The sequence below is a fragment of the Polypterus senegalus genome, chromosome 10 (genome assembly GCF_016835505.1).
Source record: "Polypterus senegalus isolate Bchr_013 chromosome 10, ASM1683550v1, whole genome shotgun sequence".
Classification (NCBI taxonomy): Eukaryota; Metazoa; Chordata; class Cladistia; order Polypteriformes; family Polypteridae; genus Polypterus; species Polypterus senegalus.
In genome coordinates, this window is record NC_053163.1 from 52,409,629 (window position 1) to 52,423,659 (window position 14,031).

Sequence of the window (14,031 nt, forward strand, 5' to 3'; positions counted from 1 at the left end):
AATGTTGCCATTGTGTAGCAGAACAGTTTTCAGGCTTAACATTGATGAATCAATGAAGAGACGCCTCCTTTCCGGGTTGTGATCACAACCCAAGGCTGAGAACAATCCTTCAATGTCACAACAGAAACAGAGACTGTCGACTTGTGCAAAAAATTTGGTTATATCATGATGTCGGCCTCGAAACACAGAAATTTTCATATATTGTGACAACAAACACCATTCCTACAGTCTCAAACCCAGGAGCTCGACTTTTGCTTGTCACAGACCCAAATTTCTGACCAAATTGTTCAATTTCGACTGTGTTATCAGATGTGGATCGCTTGATGAGCATGGTTCAAAATCTGGGTCAATGTCACTGTCAGTACCCTGCATTGCAGTTTCTTCATCTGGTTCGTCTAAGGTCCAATCCTCTGCTGGTTTCAGAATTGGAAGACTGTCGTCATGTGGCACTGGTCTTATTCCTGAAGGCAGATTAGGATATTCAATTGACTTCTTGTTTTTGGCAGAGAAACCAGACACATTAGTCAAACAGAAGTAACAGTCCATCACAAGTAACAGTCCGTCATCATCGGAACAGCAAACGGCATTGTCTTTCGAGTGCTTCTGAGCCAGGCTCTAAGACTGAGAGCACATGTCGCACAGCAAATGTGAGGCGCCCATTCCTTGTCTTGATCACAAATTTTGCAGCCAAAATACAGATGATAAGTTTTCTTCATAAGAGCAGTCATCCAACGTCTCTGAGGCGCAAGTGTATATTCACCACAGATATAGCAGAATGTATCGCAGCAGTTACAACATTGACGAGACATATCGCCCAACACCAAAACATCTATAGCATCAAGCTTACTTACTGTTATATTGCTACAGATACTATACTTTACTATACTGATACTATTAATACACACTATCTATATTAACCAAATGAGCAGGATCGGTGTATGCAAGCCACCTTTATAGCATGCTGAGACAGCATCAAGCTTGTTCAGACCTGCCCAGGCATGCCCAGGATGTCAACTTCCACAGAACACCTTCCACCCTGGCCTGAATCCAGGCCTGGACATGCCCAGGCTGCACAAACTGTTGTTGATAAGTCACTTACGGGAGCGAAAATGCTTGGATACAAATATAAGAAAAAATCATGATATTCGTGATCAGCACCCAAAAATCTATAAGAAACACCCAACAGTGTTCAAGAAACAAAAACTTTGTTTTGCAGTGATATCTACAGTATACTGATATGGACCTGGTAATGTGTTAGGAATGAAAGGATGCCACATCGTTTGATGTAAATGAAAATTATCAACCTACAGAGAGCTGAATTCAAAGCCTCCCCAAAAATCAAAATGAAAAAAGGATGTGGCAGGCTAGTCCATTTTGCCAGAATTTCATTGCAGCAACTCAGAATCATACTCAGTAGTTTGGATGGCCCCCATGTGCTTGTATACATGCTTGACAATGTCAGGGCATTCTCCTAATGAGATGACGGATGGTGTCCTGGGGGATCTCCTCCCAGATCTGGACCAGGGCATCACTGAGCTCCTGGATAATCTGAGGTGCAACCTGGAGGCATCAGATGGACTGAAACATAAAGTCCCAGAGATGTTCTATTCGATTTAAGTCAGGCAAGAGTGGGTGCTAGTCAATGGTATCAATTCCTTACTTCCATACTCCGGAGAACTGCCTGCATACTCTCACCACATGAGGCTAGGTATTTTCGTGCACCAGGAGGAACCCAGGACCCACTGCACTAGCATAGTCTGACAGTGGGTCCAAGGATTTCATTCCGATACCTAATGGCAGTCAAATTGCCATTGTCTAGCCTGTCTGTGTGTCTTTCCATAGATGTGCCTCCACAGACCATAACTAACCCACCAACAAACTGGTCATACTGTATGATGTTACAGGCAGAATAACAACCTCCACAGCTTCTCCAGACCCTTTCACATCTGTCACGTGCTCAGGGTGAACCTGCTATCATCTGTGAAAAGCACAGGGCACCAGTGGTGAACCTGCCAATTCTGGTATTCTATGGCAAATGCCAATCAAGTTCCACATTGCTGGGCAGTGAGCACAGGGAGCATTAGAGGATGTTGGGCCCTCATTAACACTAAAGCAGGCTGAAACTGATTAACAACCCCCTCTGCTACTTAGCTGAGGAAATCAATATCCAAGACGTTTTATTGAGTTGATGCTATACTCTGATTAAAAAGTGTTCCTTTAATTTTTTGAGCATTATTATTTAGAGTGTAAGGTGTAAGGCCGAAGAAGAAGAAGGAGAAGAAGAGGGGGAGCTGTGTCCGGAGACAGGAGGAGAGGAGGAAAGTAAAGAGAGTGGAACTGAGGGTAGGAACTTTGAATGTTGGCAGTATGACTGGTAAAGGGAGAGAGTTAGCAGATATGATGAAGCGAGAAGGAAGGTTGATATATTGTGCGTGCAGTAGACTAAATGGAAGGGGAGTAAGGCCAGGTGGATTGGAGGTGGATTCAAATTGTTCTGTCATGGTGTGAATGGGAGGAGAAATGGGGTAGGAGTTATTCTGAAGGAACAGTATGTCAAGAGTGTTTTGGAGGTGAAAAGAGTGTCAGGCGGAGTAATGATTATGAAGCTGGAAATTGGAGGTATGATGATGAATGTTGTTAGTGCATATTCTCTGCAAGTAGGGTGTGTAATGGGTGAGAAAGAAGATTTTTGGAGTGAGTTGGATGAAGTGATGAACAGTGGTGATGAACAGAACAAGGGACAGAAAGTGGTGATTGGAGCAGATTTCAATGAGCAAGTTGGTGACGGGAACAGAGGAGACTAAGAGGTGATGGGTAGGTATGGTGTCAAGGAGAGGAATGAAGAAGGTCAGAGGATAGTGGATTTTGCCAAAAGGATGGACATGGCTGTGGTGAATATGTATTTTAAGAAGAGGGAGGAACATAGGGTTACGTGCAAGAGTGGAGGAAGATGCAAAAGGGTAGATTACATTCTATGCAGGAGTTCATCTGAAGGAGATTGAAGACTGAAAAGTGGTGCCAGGGGAAAGTGAAGTTAAGCAGCATAGGATGGTGGTCTGTAGGATAATGTTGGAGATCAAGAAGAGGAAGAGAGTGAGGGCAGAGTCAAGAATCAAATGGTGGAAGTTGAAAAAGGAAGACTGCAAGGTTGAGTTTAGGGAGGAGGTGAGACAGGTAATGGGTGGCAGTGAAGAGTTACCAGACAGCTGGGAAACTACAGCAGATGTAGTAAGGGTGACAGCAAGAAAGGTGCTTGGTGTGACATCTGCAAAGAGGAAGGAGGAAAAGGAAACCTGGTGGTGGAATGAGGAAATACAGGAGAGTATACAGAGGAAGAGGATGGCAAAGAAGAAGTGGGATAGTCAGAGACATGCAGAAAGTAGACAAAAGTACAAGGAGATAAGGCACAAGGTGAAGAGAGAGGTGGCGAAGGCTAAAGAAAAGGCGTATGATGAGTTGTATGAGAGGTTGGACACTAAGGAGGGAGAAAAGGACCTATTTCGATTGTCTAGACAGAGGGACCGAGCTTAGAAAAATGTGCAGCAGGTTAGGGTGATAAAGGATAAAGATGGAAACGTACTCACAAGTGAGGAGAGTGTGTTCAGCAGATGGAAAGAGTACTTTGAGTGGCTAATGAATGAAGAGAATGAGAGACAGAAGGGGTTGGATGATGTGGAGATAGTGCTTCAGGAAGTGCAATGGATTAGTAAGGAGGAAGTAAGGACAGCTATGAAGAGGATAAAAAATGGAAAGGCCGTTGGTCCAGATGACATACCTATGGAAGCATGGAGGTGTCTATGAGAGATGGCAATGAAGTTTTTAACCAGATTGTTTAATGGAATCTTGGGAAGTGAAAGGATGCCTGAGGAGTGGAGAAGAAGTGTACTGATGCCAATATTTAAGAATAAGGGGGATGTGCAGGACTGCAGTAACTACAGGGGAATAAAATTGATGAGCCACAGCATGAAGTTATTGGAAAGAGTAGTGGAAGCTAGGTTAAGAATTGAGGTGATGATTAGTGAGCAGCAGTATGGTTTCATGCCAAGAAAGAGTACCACAGATGCAATGTTTGCCCTGAGGATGTTGATGGAGAAGTTTAGAGAAGACCAGAAGGAGTTGCATTGCATCTTTCTGGACCTGGAGAAAGCATATGACAGGGTGCCACAAGAGGAGCTATGGTATTGTATGAGGAAGTCGGGAGTGGCAGAGAAATACATAAGAGTTGTACAGGATATGTACGAGGAAAGTGTGACAGTGGTGAGGTCTGCGGTAGAAGTGACGGATGAATTCAAGTTGGAGGTGGGATTACATTAGTGATTGGCTCTGAGCCCTTTCTTATTTGCAATGGTGATGGACAGGTTGACAGATGAGATTAGACAGGAGTCCCTGTGGACTATGATGTTTGCTGATGACATTGTGATCTGTAGCAATAGCAGGTTGAGGAGACCCTGGAGAGGTGGAGATATGCTCTAGAGAGGAGAGGAATGAAGGACAGTAGAAACAAGACAGAATACATGTGTGTAAATGAGAGGGAGGTCAGTGGAATGGTGGGGATGCAGGGAGTAGAGTTGGCGAAGGTGGATGAGTTTAAATACTTGGGATCAACAGTACAGAGTAATGGGGATTGTGGAAGAGAAGTGAAAAAGAGATTGCAGACAGAGTGGAGAAGAGTGTGATCAGTAATTTGTCATCAGTTATCAGCAAGAGTGAAAGGGAAGGTGTACAGGACGGTAGTGAGACCAGCTATGGTTATATGGTTTGGAGGCAGTGGCACTCACCAGAAAGCAGGAGACATAGCTGGAGGTGGCAGAATTAACAATGCTAAGATTTGTACTGGGTGTGATGAAGATGGACAGGATTAGAAATGAGTACATTAGAGGGTCAGCTCAGGTTGGATGGTTGGGAAACAAAGTTAGAGAGGCAAGATTGCAATGGTTTGGACATGTGCAGAGGAGAGATGCTGACTATATTGGGAGAAGGATGTTAAGGATAGAGCTGCCAGGCAAGAGGAAAAGAGGAAGGCCTAAGCAAATGTTTATGGATGTGGTGAGAGAGGACATGCAGGTGATGGGTGTAACAGAACAAGATTCAGAAGACAGAAAGATGTGAAAGAAGATGATCCACTGTTGCAACCCCTAACGGGAGCAGCCGAAAGAAGAAGAAGAAGGTGACAGGCATTCCAAAATATAGGATGGAGTGAGATTATTTAAGGCTTTGTAAACCATTAGCAGTATTTTAAAGTCAATTCTAAATGGTATGGGTAACCAATGTAATGACATCAAAACTGGAGAGATGTGCTCAGATTTTCTTTTCCACACTAGTTGCAAGCCAATTGCTGTCTTTCTTGGGTAGTCCTGCGTTACAGTAATCTAGATATCTAAAAATAAAAGCATGAACTAATTTTTCAGCATATTGCAAAGTTATAAGGAAGGTAACTTTTGCTAAATTCCTTAAGACTTTTAACCAGGTTTATTTCTAATACCCTTACTATATCCATTTTTGCCAATAACTGTAATCTGTTGTTATGGTTCTGCCTTTATCCAGAAATGGCTCCAAAATCTTTATGACCTGGGTTTTAACTCAAAACACAGCTCCCAACACAACATTGACGGGTGGCCGAAATCACAGCAAACCTGTTGTTTTTCACGCATTCTGCATGGGTGTCTTTGTTGTCAATGTGCAAATGCCACATAATTGTCTGATAATGGTCATGGGACATCATATTGCTGGTAAAACAAGTATTTCTGAGCTGGCATCAATCACAGCAACCACTGGTCATTGCTGCTCTTGTGAAAAGAATGGAGATAAACGGCATCAAGTCAGAGAGGGAGAGACAAGTTTGTTGCACCACGTGAACATCACAGACAGAATTAAATTGAATAAAAAAAAATTGACTTATATAAAAAGCTAGAATTTACAGATTTAAATCACATTTGTTTTTATTATATTACAGTATAGTAATAATAATAGCAGCTCAGTACTCAAAACTCAGAGCCTCCAGACTCAAACCCAGAACCTTTTGGTTATAAGGCAGCAGTTCTCAACTCAGCACCATCCAAGGATACATATCAACTTTCTGTTTAACTGACATTTGAGCTTTGGGTTTTAACTCATTAACATCAACATGTATATTGAATGATTTTTTTTTCTACTTTGGTTATATTCTTGAAAAAAAACGCACATGTTTATTTGAGATTTAGACCATAAAGTCTTCACACATTATACACTTCACATTTATATTAGTTTAACATGGGAAAAGTTTCTATTTTAGGTATGTGTTAAGCATTTCTTGTCTCACAATTCCGTTCATCCTACACTTACACAGATTGTTGTAGACACGGAACACACATAAAATGTATGTATTCCAAATAATGACATATTATTTACACTATAAAACTCCAGGCAGGAGGTGCAATAGAAGGTGGCAAAGGGATTACAAGTTTTATCATAGGCTTCAAAGATTCTAGTGCTAAGACATTGCCAAAGTGTCCCACCCACTTTGACTTTCATTGACTTGATTCATAAGAATATTGTGAACAATGGTATGAAATGCTGCACTCAGATGTAAGAGGATGACAACAGATAAATGGCCTCTGTTTGCATTAACCCACAACTCATTTACTACTTCAACAAGTGCAGTTTCTGCACTGTAATTTGTTCTAAAACCTAACTCAAACTTGTCAAGAATAGCATGTTTATTCAAGTGATCACTTAGCTGTGTAATGACTGCTTTTTCTAGAATTTCACATAAGAAAGACAGGTTAGAAATATGTCTAAAATTGTGTTAACTTAAACCAAACATAGGACATGATGTTCAAAATTCACCTAGGGTTTTTCAGAAGAGATAGGACAAGTGCGGCGTGTGTTCTGTATTCTCTTTTCTGTATTAACTATTCACAATGACCATACTCCCGAGACCTTAGTTTTTTTTATGCAGAAGTACATTTCACAGACCTGAATAAGAGACATCCATCAAAATGCTCTTGACACAAAGGAGGCCCAATCAGGCCGGTGGGGTGGGAGTCTTTTTTCAAAGAGTCTTTGCCCCCAAGCGGCCTGGATTTGTGGGGCCATAAAAAACTTTTTCAACGACCCTCCATCCTTGACAGTGAAAGAAATTAGGGTTAGAATTTAAAAATCAAATGGTACTTTATTGGTCATTTTCAAAAACAATATTAAAATTGAAAGAGGTTTTACCAACCACTTCAAAACATAATATTACAACTAAACAGTGTGATTAAAAGCAGACAAAAAACATGTGATCTCACCGGTACATTCAGTTCAGACACTTCATCCAATTTTCCAGGTTGTATACCCATAAAACCTTAAAGGTCCATCAGACCTATTAGGTCCATAAAATGGCATTTAGAGAAAGTCTCGGCTATTTCAGGTATTTTTGAGTACGAGTCAGCGTCCATGTTATGAAAGGCTTGTACAATCGACTCCTGAATAGAATGTTCATTTTTCTGATCGTTGACAGCACTTTGTACAAAGGCGTGAATCTGGTGAAAAGGCAGAAAGATGTTGAAGCAGGCCAGAGTCTTTATGACCAGGCTCCTGAGACACGATTTGTGGAAAAACAGACAGCTGCTGCTGCTGAGCCGGTCAGTGTCAAACAGACACGTAGGTCGTGTCTGGCTGGGTTGGTCTATTAAACATCCCTGCCCGGTACTTTTTAGGTGCCGATCCATTATTATATCTGCCATCAAACTCTTGAACAGCTTCAGAGCCTTTCGAAATGTCTCAATCAGGGTCTGTCAGTTTGTTCAAGGGCTATGTCTGCATAATCCGAACCTTGGGTGATATGTTCCAAACGGCCGGCACCTGTACCAGGTCATCCACTGCCTCTTCTTGTTGCACGGCCTGAATGACTATCTCCTCACCCCCTGCTAGGAGCCCTGGAACATCATTCGCAGATACAAAAATGTCAGGTACTGCGCGGTTCTCCAGGAAACGATCCGACCAATACATATCACCATGGGCAGGTACCTGAGGCTCAGGATCCTAGATCTAGTCAGTTCAAGGCATAAGAAGGTCTGTCTAAGAAGGCTGGTCTGGAGGCTAGCTGTTAGGCGTAGAGTACTCGGAGTCGGGCACGATAGTCTCAGGTCAAAACAGGCCATCGTAGGTGTCCGTCTGGTCCTTAGACCATCATGCCTAATCAGGAGCATAGCCAGAGAGATGTTGATTGTTAACCGTTCAAAACGCGTCGTTGAAAAAGTTTTTTATAGCCCGACAAATCCATACCGCTTGGGGCAAAGACTCTTTGAAAAAAGACTCCCACCCCAGCGGCCTGATTGGGCCTCCTTTGTGTCAAGAGCATTTTGATGGATGTCTCTTATTCAGGTCTGTGAAATGTACTTCTGCATAAAAAAAACTAAGGTCTCGGGAGTATGGTCATTGTGAATAGTTAATACAGAAAAGAGAATACAGAACACACGCCGCACTTGTCCTATCTCTTCTGAAAAACCCTAGGTGAATTTTGAACATCATGTCCTATGTTTGGTTAACACTGTGGACCCAGGCGCTAGATCTCCGTCATATAGACCATTAAAGAATAAACATTATAGAATCATTTGCACTCTCCATTACAAGATCCATAGCCCCCTCAGGATGTTTGACAATTAAGTGAAGACCCTTTAGTTTGTCAGAATCATGGGGTTAGCTCATAGGTGCATATTCTAAAATATCTTAGATTATATCTGTTTAGTTAGGATGTCTGCACTGTTCATTTTCAATATATGTGGTATACTTCCCTGACCAGGGGCCTCTTGTCAAAAGGTTAAAATAAAACAGAGATCCGAGATACTCCTATTGAATCAGCAACATTTGTTATTAAGTGTATAGGTTTGTCTTGCATTCTAATTCTTAAATCTGTATCAAACTATTGTTAATTTCAAAGCAAAATGCACCCAATCATTTTGTTTATAACTAAACTAGCAAAATACCCGCGCTTCGCAGCGGAGAAGTTGTGTGTTAAAGAAGTAAAGAAAAAGAAAAGGAAACATTTTGAAAATAACATAACATGACTGTCAAAGTAATTGTTTTGTGTATTTGGCCACAGCGTCACAAAGGTTTATTCGTGTAGCTGCATCAGAAAATGTACCACGACGTCTGACATGCCTCCTTTTTAGTGTTTTCTCACAGCTTGGATTGCTGCTGTTATAATCGGTTTGAGTCTACATATATATATATATATATATATTTTATTAGTATAGATGAACTCTTTAAGACATATTCAGACAATTCCAGACTACGCATGTCAAAAAAGCTTATTTTTTATTTCAAAAGGTTTATTTTCGTGCTGGTTGTCACCTATCAATGTTTTTTATACATCACAGCAGTTTTTCAAATTGTAATAACTCCTTTATAACTTCATTTTTTCATGTAATTATTTACTTCATAATTAACTTTATTTAATTTGGCATAAATGTCCTTACCATCAAGACTACTAGTCTAGTTCATATTCTAAACTCCAATATTTAATGTTCTTCCTGAATCAGGAGGAACACAAACTTGACTTTTAGTGCCAGATAAGATTCTAACAATAACCGGCTAATGTTAATTAGCCTCATACTAGCAGATGTTAAATAACATTTTCCCCAACTCTTTGCATCCCCGTGGAACTGGCTAAATAGATGACAGCTTAGCTGATAATATACCTCCGAACACATACAGTGGTGTGAAAAACTATTTGCCCCCTTCCTGATTTCTTATTCTTTTGCATGTTTGTCACACAAAAGGTTTCTGATCATCAAGCACATTTAACCATTAGTCAAATATAACCCAAGTAAACACAAAATGCAGTTTTTAAATGATGGTTTTTATTATTTAGGGAGAAAAAAAATCCAAACCTACATGGCCCTGTGTGAAAAAGTAATTGCCCCCTTGTTAAAAAATAACCTAACTGTGGTGTATCACACCTGAGTTCAATTTCCGTAGCCACCCCCAGGCCTGATTACTGCCACACCTGTTTCAATCAAGAAATCACTTAAATAGGAGCTGCCTGACACAGAGAAGTAGACCAAAAGCACATGAGAACAGAAGTAATTGAGATCTATCAGTCTGGTAAAGGTTATAAAGCCATTTCTAAAGCTTTGGGACTCTAGCAAACCACAGTGAGAGCCATTATCCACAAATGGCAAAATCATGGAACAGTGGTGAACCTTCCCAGGAGTGGCCGGCCGACCAAAATTACCCCAAGAGCGCAGAGACGACTCGTCCGAGAGGTCACAAAAGACCCCAGGACAACGTCTAAAGAACTGCAGGCCTCACTTGCCTCAATTAAGGTCAGTGTTCATGACTCCACCATAGGAAAGAGACTGGGCAAAAACGGCCTGCATGGCAGATTTCCAAGACGCAAACCACTGTTAAGCAAAAAACATTAGGGCTCGTCTCAATTTTGCTAAGAAACGTCTCAATGATTGCCAAGACTTTTGGGAAAATACCTTGTGGACTGATGAGACAAAAGTTGAACTTTTTGGAAGGCAAATGTCCCGTTACATCTGACGTAAAAGGAACACAGCATTTCAGAAAGAGAACATCATACCAACAGTAAAATATGGTGGTGGTAGTGTGATGGTCTGGGGTTGTTTTGCTGCTTCAGGACCTGGAAGGCTTGCTGTGATAGATGGAACCATGAATTCTTCTGTCTACCAATAAATCCTGAAGGAGAATGTCCGGCCATCTGTTCGTCAACTCAAGCTGAAGCGATCTTGGGTGCTGCAACAGGACAATGACCCAAAACACACCAACAGATCCACCTCTGAATGGCTGAAGAAAAACAAAATGAAGACTTTGGAGTGGCCTAGTCAAAGTCCTGACCTGAATCCAATTGAGATGCTTTGTGATGACCTTAAAAAGGCGGTTCATGCTAGAAAACCCTCAAATAAAGCTGAATTACAACAATTCTGCAAAAATTTCAAAAATTCCTCCAGAGCGCTGTAAAAGACTCATTGCAAGTTATCGCAAACGCTTGATTGCAGTTACGTTACATTTTGTGTGACAAACATGCAAAAGAATAAGAAATCAGGAAGGGGGCAAATAGTTTTTCACACCACTGTAGGTTTTGTTGTAGTGTGCTGTGAGCTTGGGGTGATCCCTTGTTGATCCGGTCTTAATATGTTTCTAATCTCCTCCGTGACTTTGTAAAAACTAAAGTTTACAAATCCTATCTTATATTTGTGATATGGGCGAGTCAATGTTACATTTTGGAATAATAATGACTGTAGTATCATCCGATCTTCTAGCCAGAGATAAGGAACCCGCAGTGAAGATTCTTACAACTGGGGTCCTCTCCTTTGTGGCATTAAAAAGTGCTGTGAAATCTGCTTTGAGAACCTCTGACTGTTGGTATTGCATGTCGTTTACTCTGGAATGTATTATAATGGTCCCCACTGCCTTTTTGTGCCTCTTGAAGACAGTTGGCACTCTTCTTGTAATACCACGCACACAGAAACAAAAGCTTTCTGTTTAGGGCAAAAAATATTGAGTTTTCGTAGAATAGAATCTCCGATAATAAATATTTCACCAGGGGCTGCCAGCACAGTCAGGGAGCAGAGTAGGTCGAAACTGTTCCAGATAGAGATGCTTGCCTGAGCTAAATTAGGTGATCTAGCCTTAAACCCCTACCTGCATAACTGAAACAGGCTGATTCCCTCATTGTTGTCATCATCGTTCCAAAGGGGCATGGGGGTAAAACTCACCTGGCCCTGAAAGTTGGCAGCACAGCATAGAGTCAAAGTTGCTGAATTGTAATGAGCTGCAATGATTTCATCTGCAAGGGATACTTCTGATAACGGAGTTTGCAATTGGTCGGTCCACCTCTTGAGCTAGCAGATCTATATCTTTGTCATCTGCAAATCATAAACCTTTAATGATGGTTCCCTATATTATTACACTTCCACTGTCTTGCACTTCCATCCTTTCTATGATTTTTTTCATCTTCGTATGAATAAAATGTGGACACAGGTCCTCCATTATTTACCATTTTGAGCAGTGAGCTGCTATTTTTATTACTATTATATAATAAAAACATATGTCTGATTTGAATGTATAACAGCTGGTGTAAATTTATGGTACTTGTAAAAGTTAGCGTTTTTTTTTTAAATTCAGTTTTATTCTCTGTCATGTTCACGCTCCCCCCGATATGACACTGCTAGTTTTCAAATAAAGACATGTTATGACAGAGGCAAACTCAAATGAGGATAAGGGTTCTACATCGGAGAAAGAGAACAGAAGCCTGCCCCCACCATAAGAAACGTCCAGTCACACATAAGAACAACACAGCTGCACCAAGCATAAAGGCAAACACACACATGTCCTTCAACGAAACAGCAGGGCATACCAAGCTCACACAGGTATTTTGCAAAGTTCTGTTTGAAATTCTGTTTTGTGATGGTCTTTATATTAAAAAAAACATTTAAACAGACTTGAGTTCTGAGAATCTTATTTGCAACTTGAGCTGCATAGGTGGGGGATGGGATAGCAGGTTGCTTGCTGCTTGTGCTGATCGACATATTTGCACAAAAATAGATGCTAATGGAGGTGTAAAGGAATTTAAGGTGGCCTGGGATTACAAGTTTTTTCGTAGGCGTCAGGGATTCTAGTGTTAATGGTTTTTAACAACTTAAAATCCTTTATCTTCATTATATTCATCCCAGTTCTTTTCTTGGTTTCTCTCCTTTCTTCTACCAGGATGAGTTTTTCGCTTATTCACTGTTTTCTCAGCTTTCTTCCTACTTTGATACCTTTAATGCCCTGTGCCGCTTGTTGCAGCAGCTCTGTTATCTTGTTTACGCTTTCTTCCAGGTTTCGGTCATCTTCTGTTTCCAGGGTTTCTTCCACTCATTCCAACACAACGGGCAGCACAATGCCGCAGTGGTGGCACTACTGCCTTGCAGTAAGGAGACCAGGGTTCACTTCCCGAGTCCTCCCTGCGTGGAGTTTACATGTTCTCCCTGTGTCTGTGTGGGTTTCCTCTGGGTGCTCCGGTTTCCTCCCACAGTCCAAAGACATACAGGTTAGGCGCATTGGCGATCCTAAATTGCCCCTAGTGTGTGCTTGTTATGTGTGTGTGTGTGTCCTGCGGTGGGATGGCACCCTGCTTGGGATTTGTTCGTGCCTAGCACCCTGTGTTGGCTGGGATTGGCTCCACCAGACCCCTGTGACCCTGTGCTAGAATATAGCACGTTGGACCAGTGTTTCCCAACGTTTTTGAGCCATGATATATATATATATTTTACATTAGAAACATCCCACAGCACACCACCAAACAAAAATGTTACAAAAAGTATATGTAATGAAATATAATGATCTTCTAGTTTCAATTTACTCACAATTTACTTACTCAGTGTGAAACCTGGGCAACTTTAGTTGAACACAACACTGATATACACAGAGGAATTGAAGAAAGACACACACGAAGATCTTCTTCAACAGCTCTGAGTCTCTCTCTTTTTTTAGTTTTTATAGCAGTCACACTTGAAAAGCCAAGCTCGCACAGGTAGGTTGTGGAAAATGGGAGCAGGGCTGAAATAGCTCTGCTTGCCAGAATGGGGAACTCCTTGGCAGCAGTCAGCCAAAAACTGTCCAAAGGTAGATCAGCAAAGCTCAGCTTTAAACCACGATTTCCTCTCAGTACAGTTATTTCTTCCTGCTCCTGCAAAGTCATGTCCTTTCCAACTGCGGTTGAGCTATATGGGTTCCTAACCCAGTCAAGGCAATCAGCGGAAACTGAAGGGAAATAGAATGATGACTTCTGTTCAAGAGTTTTCAAATGCTTGCCTATTGTCTCACACAGTGCAGCAATTTTGATACCTTGCCATTTCTGAATGTGTGGGAACATGTCAAGGTTGGCACTTTCCACATGCTGTTGCCAGAGCTGCACCTTTGAACGAAATCCATTTATTTTGTCTGCACTTGTGAGCAGGTTTTCATTTCAGCCTTGCATCCGTGTGTTCAGGTCATTCAAATGTTGAAATATATCCTCCAGATATGCCAGTCTTGCACACCACTCATCACTTGAAAGCA